The following is a 13,329-nucleotide window of genomic DNA, read 5'->3' on the forward strand; positions in this document are numbered from 1 at the left end:
AAAGGAAGTTCACTCCCAGCCATCCACATGCCCAGCGGCTGAATGCTAGCTTGACTAAATTGCTAGCACTTCAACTGCTGCCTTTTCAGTTGGTAGACTCGATCCCCTTCCATGAGTTTGTGCAATGTGCGGTCCCTCAGTGGCAGGTTCCCAAATTAAAAATTTTCTCACGGAAGATGATTCCGGCTCTCTACCGGCATGTCGAAGGCAATGTCCATACCTCGCTGAACAGGTGCGGTCAATGGTAAGGTGCATATTACCGCTGACTCATGATCCAGCAGGCATGGACAGGGATGTTACCTATCTTTCACAGTGCATTGGGTGACTCTTCTGGCAGCTGGGAAGGATGCAGGACAAGGTGCAATAGTGTTGGAGGTTGTTCTCTCACCACGCCTCCAAACTGCTATTACTGGTTGTGACACACCTCTCTCTCCCCTCCTCTTCTTCTTCCTCCATGACCTCTTCCTGTGCTTTGTCCTCAGAACCAGCGGTGTTCCATAGGCATTCAAGGGGCTACGCAATTACAAAGGTAAAAAGATTCCATGCCGTGCCTGCGCTGGTTTGTTTGGGGGACGGGAGCCACACTGGGGAAGATATTCTGTCAGCTCTGCAGGGGCAGGCTGAGAGGTGGTTGACGCCATGCCAGCTTAAGCCAGGAATGGTGATTTGTGACAATGGCACCAACCTCCTCTCCGCCCTCCGACAGGGACAACTGACCCATGTGCCCTGTGTGGCTCACGTCCTTAACTTGGTGGTGCAGCGGTTCTTGGGCAGGTACCCGGGCTTACAAGATGTCCTGAGGCAGGCCAGGAAAGTCTGTGTGCATTTCCACCGGTCATATAATGCCAGTGCTTGGCTGGCTGAGCTCCATAAGGAATCAAACCTGCCCAAGAACCGCCTAATCTGTGACATGCCCACCAGGTGGAACTTAATGTTGGCCATGCTGCAGCAGCTGCACATGCAGCAGAGGGCCATCAATGAGTACCTGTGTAACTACAGCACCAGGACAGGGTCAGGGGAGCTTGTTTTTTTTCCCCCACGCCAGTGGGCCATGATCAGGGATGCATGCACTGTCCTGTCACCATTTGAGGAGGCCACAAGGATGGTGAGCAGTGACAGTGCATGCATCAGTGACACTGTACCTCTTGTCCACCTGTTGGAGCACACGCTGTGTGGAATAATTGACAGGGCACTTGAGGCAGAACAGAGGCACGAAGAGGAGGACTTCCTTGCCTCTCAAGGCCCCCTTTATCCAGACAGTGTTCCTGCTGTCCCACCTATCACACAGGAAGAGGATTAGGAGGAGGAAGAGGAGGAGGAGGATTGTGTCAGCATGGAGGTGGAGCCTGGCACTCAGCATCAGCAGCAGTCTTTTAGGGATGATTTACAGTCCCAAGAAACCCATGGACTTGTACGTGGCTGGGAGGAGGTGGCTGCGGATCATGTCGTCCTTAGTGACTCAGAGGATTCCGGACCGAATGCCTCAGCTAACCTATGCTGCATGGCCTCCCTGATCCTGCAAAGCCTGCGGAAGGATCCTCGTATTCAGTGGATCAAGGAGAGGGATCATTACTGGCTGGCAACTCTCCTTGACCAATGGTACAAGGGTAAGGTTGAGGACCTTATCTTGCCGTTGTAGAGGTAGCAGAGGATGAGACATCTTCGGGAGGCCTTGCAGAAAGGTCTGTGCAACACGTTCCCAGAGACTGGGAGGTTACAAATTCCTGGTCCTGCACAACGTGTTGCTGAGGCTTCGGTTAGTCACAGAAGGAGCGGACGAGAAGGTGGCCTTCTGACCGATGCGTTCAGACAGTTTTTTAGTCCGCAGCCCCAAGGTATGATCAGTTTCAGCAACCATCTGATTTACATGGCACAGGAATACCTAGGGGCAAGGCCAGACTTGGACAACTTTCCCACCAAAAATCCTCTGGGTTACTGGCTCTTGAGGATGGATCACTGGCCAGAGCTTGCACAGTATGCAATTGAGCTACTGCCCTGTCCTACATCCAGCGTTCTTTCAGAACACACATTAAGTGCTTTGTAACCAATCACAGGGTGCGCCTGTCCACTGACTCATTTGATCGACTGACCTTCATAAAGATTAATCAGTCTATGATCACCCCCAGCTACAAAGCACCTGAAGCTGATGTAACCGAATAATTTTTTTTGAAATGTCATATCCCTTCAAGACTGCCTATGCTGATGCTGCGTAACTATTCTGTTATGCTGACTGACTATCCTCTTCCTCCTCAATCATCCTGCTGATAGCTTGGAAGAACATTTTTGGTTCTGGGTGATGCCACCAGTGGCTAAGGCCCAATTTTTCAGCCCCTGTTTAACAGGGGCATGCAATTAAATTTTTTGATTCTATATTTTGCAGCAGGGCTCATTCCTGCGCTCCAACTAGAGTATCTGTGAGGGGTTGCAGTGTTGTGGCACTAGCACCAGTGCCTAAGGTCCACTTTTTAAGCCCCTGTTTAACAGGGGAGTAAAATTACAATTTTTGATGCAATACTTTGCAGCTTGGCTCATTCCTGCTCTCCAACAAGAGTTTCTGTAAGGTGTTGCAGTGTTGTGGCAGCAGTGCCTAAGGCCCAATTTTTAAGCACCTGTTTAACAGGTGCATGGCATGTAATTACAATTGCCCACCAAGAGTAACTGTGAGGACTTACAGTGTTGTGGCACCACCCCCACCACCAGCACAACCACCAAAGGCCCAATTTTTCTACCACTGTTCAACAATGGCATGTAATTACAATTATTGATATAATAGTTCATAGCAGGGCATTCCAGTGCCCACCAAGAGTCACCTTGAGGGCTTGCAGTGTTGTGGCAACACCAACACCTTAGGCCCAAATTTCTGCAGAGCATATAGGGCAGGCCTCTACTTTCAAACATCCAACTTACAAACCTACTTGCAAATGGAAGGAGACAACAGGAAGTGAGATGAAAAAAGATGGACGGCAAAAACAATTATACAGGGGTGATAACCCTTCCCTATGTTTTCCGAAAAGCTTAAAAATAGATTTTTTGACTGGAGCTACACTTGTACCAGTTCAAAATTACAAACAGATTCTACTTAACACAACAAGCCTACACAGTCCCTGTCTTGTTTGCACCGCCTGTATACTGCTCTTCTGAGTATATAGGGCCTGGGGGCCTCACGCCTTTCATTTTTTTCACTTTGGTATGGGGTTCCCCTTAATATCCACACAAGACCCAAAGGGGCTGGTAATGGGCAGGGGGGCTACCCATGCCATTTTTCTCAATGATTTTCATCCATATTGCCAGAACCAAACATTACATTAAAGCTGCAAGCAGTTTTAAATGACTTTTTTTGCGTTGGAAATTTAATTTTGTGCAGGGACTGTTCTATACATGGGAAACACGTGCCACTTCACAGACATTCTATAGACACCCCCAGGCACAATATTTAAAGGAATATTTCACTTTTTTCACTTTAAGCGTCATTAAAATCAGTGCTCCTGAAAAAACATCTGTTTTTAAAACTTTTTTTGCATTGATACATGTCCCCTGGAGCAGGAGCCGTGTCCCCACCCCAAACCCTTTTTAGGACAATAACTTGCATATTAGCCTTTAAAATTAGCACTTTCAATTTTGAACGTTCGAGTCCCATAGACTTTAATGGGGTTCTAAAGTTTGTGCAAATATTTGGTCCGTTTGCAGGTTCTGGTGTGAACCGAACTGGGGCGGTGTTCGGCTCATCCCTATTTACTGTCAGGACAATAAGGCTGTGGAATGCTCTCCCAAAACTGGTGGCTGCGGGGAGTATGGATATTTTTAAAAGACTCTTAGCCCTTGTACACATGGTCGGACATTCCGACAACCAAATTTTGTCCGAAACTGGTGTTGCATACACATGGTCGGACAAAGTTGTCGGAAAATACGATCGTTCAGAACGTGATGACGTTAGTTCATTACGACGGGACTACGTTCAGGCTAGTAGCCAATAGCTTTGGTCTAGGAATTTGATCTGAACATGCATGGCACTTTGTCCGATCAAAATTCTCTACAAATAATCAGACAAAGTCTGATCGGAGCATATTGTCGGAAAACCTTATAGCCCAGCTCTAAAACTTGGTCGTCGGATATTCCGATGGAAACAGTCCGATGGAGCCCACACACGGTCGGATTATCCGACAACACGGTCCGATCTGACATTTTCAGTCGGAATGTCCAACCGTGTGTGCAAGGGCTTAGATGTACATCTTAAAGAACACAACATACAGGGATATGGGAAATAAATATAGACACTGATACACATGCACCTGCACAGGTTGAACTGGATGGACTATTGTCTTTTTTCAGCCTTGCTGACTATGTATCTATGTAACTATATTTAAAAACTGACCAATCCTGATGTACTGTTGGACAATCTCATTTATTGAGGCCCTTAAATCCCAGGACAGTGCAAACAACCCCCAAATGACCCCTTTTTGGAACATAGACACCCCAAGGTATTTAGTACAAGGCATGGTGAGTTTTTTGAAGTTGTCATTTTTTGTTACAAGAAAAGAAAGAAAGAAAGAAAAGAAAGAAAATTAGATTTTTTTCACAATTTTCTTTTTACATACTGACACCAAAGCAGCACAGCATTGTCACATGACTGGTGTGGAAGGATCAGGGACACTGATGACAGTATGTTAAAAAAAATATATATATATTTTACTTTTTTTTCTTTTTTTAACTTTTTTTACATACTGTGACCAGAGCAGTACACTTTGACCATGTGTCATACATCATATGACATGCACCCAGCATAATAGAGCTCCTGCTCAGCCATATTACTATAATAGGCTAGACGGGATGTGGTTAAGAAACATTTTCGTGCAGTGATACTTGTTTCTACAGTATGACCAGCCTTTCTAAACTGGCCTTGAAAAAGCGTGAAAAAATATAAAAATATAAAAAAGAACTAAGAAAAAAATCGGCTCCTATGAACTTCAGTAGGGTTTTGTGCTATGTTTGAGTTTAGCAGACTTTTTGCTGAGGTCGCACAAACTCCTGAAAACTGAACTTTGATTCTCTCATCCATAGAGAATATCATATGATTATTTTCATTGGAAAATGTACATGGCAGTACTTTCCTGAATCAGAGGGAACACACAAGCACTGCAACTGGTGGTGGGGGTTCTTACACATTAGTCATGTATGTGTCACTGACACATTCCGTGCATCTTTTGCTTAGGAGAAATTTTCTTTTAGTGCAATGTGTTTGCCAATGGTTCTGCATAGTCATGGTATTGACTTAAGGTGATTAACTTAAAGTTATACTACACAAGCATAAAATATAATACAGTAAATATATCATTATTACTCGTCAATCACATTAAATATCCAATGATTTGATAAAATGTTGTACCTCTACTACCCGTTCATAGCTAGACTAATGGCTTTATTTTTTTTATTTTTTTTACTGTGCACTCATATACAATAGAATATTAAGGAGCTATAGCAAAAAAGAAAATGCACACATTACAATAAGTTAATCCTTATTAAAATGAATTTTTTGCATTAAGGAGTATTTTGGATTAGAAATAATGTGTAGCTATATACCTGTCAATAACAAAAGATATTTTAGAACTTAAAGTGGATTATGGAAAGAAAAGATTTTCAATTAGGTGTTCTTTTAACAATAGCAGAACATCCACACTTGTGTAAGCACTTTAACATAAAACACTGTGAAACAGATAATCTCTTACACAGCATACAAAACTAACCTTTTGCTGTCATCTTCTTATTATATATTACCAAAAAAATCTTTCTCCATTAACACGCATCAGCAGTTTGTGATTGGCAAGAGTTTCAGAGCTGTATGATTTATAGAGATTGGTAGAAAAACAGCTACGGAAATAAAATGTGTATACAAACAGAAAACACTCATGCACTTACTGGAGCTATATGTTATATGATTTATACATTTTCATGCTAATATAAATTGACACCATGTGAATAATTGAAAATAATATCACATTTTTAGACTAGCTGTTCCAGAAACACACAAAATAAACCCTATTTTTTAGCCACTCCCTATTCTTATTTCTCTTTCAGTAACAACTACTGACTGAAGAGCGGATTTTTATAAAATCAGGAACATTGCATATGAATGGACAAATTAAAAGAACAATTATATATTTTTCAGTTGCTGGTTCTGTTGCCTGTTCATAATCAATAATAAACTCACTGTGCCCATACCTGGGATGCCTAATCTGGTTGAACACCAGTTCTATGCTCAAACTGTAGCTCCTGCATGCTGAGAGAAATAGTGCACACAGATAGTAAAGCTTGCACCTGAAAGAATCTTAAAAGTGCATAAGAAGCTCTATTGATAAACAGGGTAAAACATATAGCAAAGGAACAAACAACTGACAAGAGATTCATTTTAATCCAGCGCTGGAGGCTGATGGCTACAGACCACTTGAAGCATACCTCAGATAGTCATAAAAGTGTATATGCTACAGTTTTGAATAAATGTTTTATTGTTTTAGATCAAATCCTGACCCTAGCAGTTGAGACCGTGTGACCTAGGATATATATATATATATATATATATATATATACTATATTGCCAAAAGTATTGGGACACCTGCCTTTATACGAACATGAACTTTAATGGCATCCCACTCTTAGTCTGTGGAGTTTAATATTGAGTTGGCCCACCCTTTGCAGCTATAACAGCTTCAACTCTTCTGGCAAGGCTGTCCACAAGGTTTAGGAGTGTGTCTATGGGAATGTTTGACCATTCTTCCAGAAGCGCATTTGAGGTCAGGTACTGATGTGGATTAGAAGCCAGACAAGTTCCTCTACCCCAAATGTGCTCATCCATGTCTTTTTTGACCTTATTTGTGCACTAGTGTTCAGTCATGTTGGAACAGCAAAGGGCTATTGCCAAACTGTTCCCACATAGTTGGGAGCATTACATTTTCCAAAATGTTTTGGCATGCTGACACCTTAAGAATTCCCTTGTGGAATTAAGGGGCCACAGTGAACCTGATAGAAGGAATGCATTGCAGCAGAGACTGCGAGCCAGGCCTTCTTGTCCACATTAGTGGCTGACCTCACAAATGCGCTTCTGGAAGAATGGTCAAATATTCCCATCCCATAGACACACTCCTAAACCTTGTGGACCGCTTTCCCAGGAGAGTTGAAACTGATATAGCTGCAAAGGCTGGGCCAACCCTAAAGACTAAGACTGGGATCCCAATAAAAGTTTATGTGCGTGTAAAGGCAGGTGTCCCAATATTTTTGGTAATGTAGTGTATATACAGTGTGTATATATATATATATATATATATATATATATATATATATATATATATATATATATATAGCTTTTTATAAGATGGTAATTGGTGCAATAGATAATGTTATGGTACTAGGTCCTGCTGGAGTTAAAAGTATGTTCTGTTCCTTTAATATCTAATTTTCATGCCCCCCAAGGCTCCTATTTAAACTCTCCAGGCTGTCCAAGTCACATGATTTGATAAAGAGCCACGCCAGAAAATGTATTGTCATGACTACAGCCTGCTAATTGTCTTCCATCTGCTCTACCACCGCATCTGTGTTCCATCCCAAGCCTCGTTGTAGTGAGTCTCCACATCATTGAGCCTCATGTGTTTCACCAGTGGACTGGCATCCCTTCCACTGAGTGGTTGCCCATGTGACACCTGGTGCTGTACACCTAGCCAACCCCAACACTGACCCTGACAGCCTGAGTTAGCCTGCCAAGGTTTTGGTGAGACTGAGGTTTATAACCAAGCATGTTGTTTATCATTGATTGTCTGTCAGCTACATTTAAACTCTTTTTATCCCTGGAATATTTTGCCTGTGATCTAAAACAATAAATCTGTGGCATATACACTTTTATGACTTTTCTGAGGTATGCCTCAAGTGGTCTGTGGCCATCACCCTCCAGCACTGGATTAAGAGGAATCGCTTGTTGGTTGTTTGTTCCTTTGCACAACACCATCCCTGGTGTTTTGGTTCCCCTCTAACTGCAGAGGATTAATATATATCACACAGATTGCTACATGTTGGTTTTTCAAACAGTGCCTGAACTCTTTAGGAGTATAAAACATATTGTAGCCAACACTTACATGTTTTAATCATAGCTGTGATTAAGGCTGTATAGGCTAAAATGCATAAGCATGACCTACTCTGTGTTTTACCCAGTACAGAATACCTTTAAATGCATTAAACAAGTGTAACTGTAAGGAGAGCACAGAATGTACTATTTTACTATAGGGTCACTTTGTATGCTCACCTCTAATGTTGATCATACATTGGGAATATATTTAAGATTCACTGCAGAAATTTGCCAAGTGAACATTCACCCAAAGATTCCCCCAAATATTTGACTGGATTTCTCCATCAATTTCTGCCAACATTCTCTCTATTATGCAGACATCTGATCGGTAAATCTTTCACAATCAAATATTACTGAATCAAGTGTTGAAAGTCTAGTAGACATATATTGTTATTTCATCAATCTTTTAGCAAATCTTTCAGAGCAATATTCATAAATCACTTGACTGTCAGAGACAGTTTCCAATTTCTTGCCTTACTCTTTGTTTGGACTGGGAAATATGGCAACAATATGTGCTAGTGAATAAATGAAATAGATGGTGCTGTGCTGTTAAAGGACAAGGCTAAAATCAAAATAAAACTACCTGGGCAATATGTGTTAAAGAATACCCACAGCAGTAAAATATACAGTAAATGCTAACGGTAGTAGTACACATGAAAAAATTCCCAAATAAATAAATGACTACAGTCTTATAAGTGGATGCAAACATACAGTGATGTGTACACTCTCCAACTGAGTGTAATTATAAAATGACTTGTCCTTAAAGTGCAAAAAATTGTGCAAATATATGCAATATGCATGGTTCAAAAGTGATTTCTCCTCTTCTGTGCAAAAAGCGCAATGTGAAAAGTGCAAAACGTGATTTTTCCTCTTCTGTGCAAAACACTGCAATGAAGATGGCCTCTTACCTTACGGTTATGAGGCAACCACATATGTAATGTAAATGAAGGTCAATGGTGTTCACGGTGCTTGCTTCTTGGTGGCATACTCTCAAAGCAATGGCGCAGATCTAACATAAGCAGTGGTCTTTCTCTCCCCCCATGGATGTATATGTAATGTGGAGGATGAAGAAGGGGGAGGATTCCAGATAGTGTAGTATTTTGAAACAGAGTTTTTTTATTTATCAAAAGTAATAAGCGTACTCACATTTTGTTTGTCCTTCCCAATGCGTATCGTCATGGCCACGTGGCGATATGCGTTGGGACGGACAGGCACTGGAAGTGACGTCAACGTACGAGCTTGCCGCTAGTGGTGTTTTGTTTTTAACCTTAAATGAAATGTGAGTATGCCTATTACTTTTAATAAATAAAAAAATGCTGTTTCAAAATACTACACTATCTGTAATCCTCACCCTTGTTCTTTCTCCCCATTACACATACATCCATTGGGAGAGAAAGACCTCTGCTTATATTAGATCTGCACCACTGCTTTGAGAGTATGCCACCAAGAAGCAAGCACCGTGAATTCCATTGACCTTCATTATTATATACACATGCGGTTGCCTCATAACCGTAAGGCAGGAGGCCATCTTCACTGGAGTGTTTTGCACAGAAGAGGAGAAATAATTTTTTGCACTTTGCATATTGCATATATTTGCACAACGTTTGCACTTTAAGGACAAGTCACTTTATAATTACACTCAGTTGGAGAGTGTACACATCACTGTATGTTTGCATCCACTGATGAGTCTGTAGTCATTTATTTATTTGGGAATTTTTTCACGTGTACTACTATCTTTAGCATTTACTGTATATTTTACTGCTGTGGATATTCTTTAACATATTGCCGAGGTAGTTTTGGTTTGATTTTAGCCTTATCCTTTAACAGCTCAACGCCATCTGTTTCATTTATTTTATGTGTACGGGTATGGACTGACCCTTTTTGGTGCTTGCAGCAGTTAAACTATTATCTTCATAATAGCGTGGGAATATATATAAATTTAATATGTGCTTGTGGGGCTGATATTGCTTTTTTTTTAGCTTCTCCTGCTATGACTGCAAGAGTTGGAAAGGGTAAAAATTTGCAACAGCACAGTTTGGCATCAGAAACAACAGGCCTAACTGTGAAGACAAAGTGCACATTGTTTTTTTTTTTCCTATAAAAATTAAAGCTACAGCTCTTAGGTTTAAGTGAATAAAAATTGGCCAGAAGCATCACAATTTTGATGACAGTGCCAACAATGCTAAATCAAGTTGGAACTAAAATGGACATATTAGGCCGCGTACACACGCGGGGACTGTTCGCCCAACTTTGTCCGTCAAACAGTTTCGGCAAACAGTCCGCTCAAAATTAGCATGGACGGACATGGCCACACACGACGAACGAACAGTTTGCTGAAACCGTGCGCGATGACGTGAACGGCACGTACGACGGGACGAAAAATACGACGTTCTATACACTGCATTATAACTTTCGGCGTGTAAATCCTTTCTGAGCATGCGCGGAACTTAGTTTGACGAACAAGCCTACACACGGGCGGACTGTTCGCTCAAACAAGGTTTCAGCGGACAGTTTTACGGAATTTCCGAAAAACCTTGTTCGTCAAACTGTCCGCTGAAACTGTCCGCTGAAAGCCCACACACGAGCGGACTGTCCGCCCAAACACTGTTCAGCGGACAAAGTTGGGCGAACAGTCCGCGCGTGTGTACGCGGCCTTAGACTTTGACCATCCTTACAAGGGAGCCTAGTTCAGCAAAAAAAAAATCAGGTTTTCAGAAGTACAGTAAAGTTTAAGAAAGTATGATTAATTTACATTAAAACAGATATAGATTGTATACTTTGGGTGACTGATCAGACCCTCTCTCATTTACAGATTGTATTATATGTGGTAAAATCAATGAAAGAACTTTTTTCATTGGAGGGGGAGGAGAAAGGAAGAGTCATATCTTCATTGGACCATGTGGAATGCTGTTAATGACTGCAGCATCTAAAATTCAGAGACAGGCAGAGGATAGGCATCCCCACAGTGAAGATTTCTCCAGCTGCCTGCACAACATAGGACATACCTTGTTACAGGAAGTGCTGCGACTAAAGTTTTAAAGGATTTGTATTCTTTCTTTTGGATTTGCATATCAACACTCAACAAAACAACACAGGGTGCCTTGACGAGGCCTTGCAGCTTTCACATGCGTTTGCAAATGTGTGCTTATTAAACCCCTACTTTTAACAGATGGTTAGATTAAGGTTAATTTGGTTGGTCAGCAGACAGCAGTTGCGGAGTTGAGCTATGGAATTGTTTTTGTCTTAGCCTTTGTACACACAGTCGGACATTCTGCCAACCAAATCCGTTGAATTTTGTCCGACAGATTGTGTCCAAAACTGTTGCATACACACGGTCGGACCAAGTTGTCGGTATTTGCGGTTGCCAAAAACACGGTGACGTAAGCCGTGTACGGCGGGACTAGAAAAGGGAAGTTCAGCACCACGTCCGGCACCCTTTGGGCTCCTTCTGCTGATCTCATGTTAGTAGAAGTTTGGTGAGAGACGATTCACGCTTTTCAGATTTGTGATTCAGATCGCTACTGCTCTTCAGGTTGTGCTTGTCTTTGCGTATCTGATAATCAGTGCGTGCAGTCAGTAAGTATTTGTTGATCATTGTGGACTATATCTTGGTATAGTACGCTTTGAAAGGCATTTTTTATTGTCTGCTTGCTTCTGCTATTCAGGTTGTTCTTTCAGGCCTTGCTGTTTAGGGGTGCTTTCTTGTGTCCGTTCTGATGAGCCAACCGTTTTCAAACCATGTTTCGTCTACGTACTCGTCGTAGAGTTTGTGCTGTGCCGGGGCTTTGTGTATTGGGGTTCTTACTTTGACACAAGACCGGTCTATGAACAGGGAGGGGAGGCGTTTGTGGACCAAGAATTGGTTGCGCCAGCGTGACCAGTTCTCGCATATGCCTTTGCTCCGTGAGATCCGGGAGAATAATCCTGATGATTTCAGGAATTATCTCCGGATGACGGACCCCGTTTTTCACCGTCTGCTGGCTTTGCTGACCCCTTATATCACCAGGCAGGATACCTGCATGTGGCAAGCCATCACTCCGGAGCAGAGGCTCATCTCCACGTTGCGCTACTTGGCGACAGGGAGAAGCCTTCAGGACCTCAAGTTCTCTACAGGCATCTCCCCCCAGGCTCTGGGGATCATTATTCCAGAGACCTGTTCTACCATCATTCAGGTCCTGCAGAAGGACTATATGAAGGTAAGTGTTATCCTTTAACATCACATTGTATGTATTTAATACTTGCTAATGTCTTGCATTTCTTTCCTCATTCCCTAATTACCATCACTGCAATATGCTCTAATTCATATGCTCTGCCCCTTTGTCCTCATGCATATTTGCCTCACTAACTTCCCCACCATGCTCTTCTTGGCCCATCAAACTGTAGTCTAGTGACTTACTTATGTCTTTTGTCAGCTCCATAGTATTGCTTTCCCCTAAACACCCCCTAAAATGTCTACAAATGTGATGTGTGTGCTTCAATTCATGCAGAGTGACATTTTTCTTTTTTTGGGGTTGTGCCAAACTCATTAAGAACCCCCCTCCCCCCAACTGCTAGCTCAGCTGATAGCAATCCTCTATCTGCTGACTTTACCAAACCCAATACACACTCTACCTACCTTTTTTATGCTCACATTTATGGACGAATTCACCAAAGCATGTAGTGCAAGGGCCTGCCTCAATACTTTCAAATGCATTTTTTTTAACCTATTAATTATCTGGATATGTAATAGCATAATGTCAAAAAGTGCTTCCATTTTGGTTTCTTTTTGGTATTATGACACTTCTTACCTGTCCTGTGGGCTGCCAATAGTGTAACTAAGGAGGAGCTTCCCAAAGTAGCACACATTATTTAGCCATTCAGCTCTCAATCAAGTGGATAGGGTTACCTGTCCTAAACATCCCCCCCCCCTCATTTTTTAGCAAGGGCCCATCAGATGGGGGATATGGGGGGTGGAGGAGGGATGGGGGGGGGTGATGACTCTCATAAGGGGACCTTAGACTTTAGGCTTTAAATACTCCGTTCCCAAAATGTTATACTAATTTTGACCAAAAATGTTGGTGTCTACTCTGCTTGCAATGTTGATTTGTCAAATTACTAATTTTTGTTCTTGTTTCACTCCACAGTGTCCTTCAACGCCACAGGAATGGCAGACCGTGGCCTCCCACTTTGCCAGTTGTGGGGACTTTCCCAATTGTGGAGGAGCAATAGGTGGGAAGCACGTC

Source organism: Lithobates pipiens, unplaced genomic scaffold (genome assembly GCF_037356315.1).
Source record: "Lithobates pipiens isolate NorthernLeopardFrog02 unplaced genomic scaffold, aLitPip1_a1.2 Scaffold_16, whole genome shotgun sequence".
Classification (NCBI taxonomy): Eukaryota; Metazoa; Chordata; class Amphibia; order Anura; family Ranidae; genus Lithobates; species Lithobates pipiens.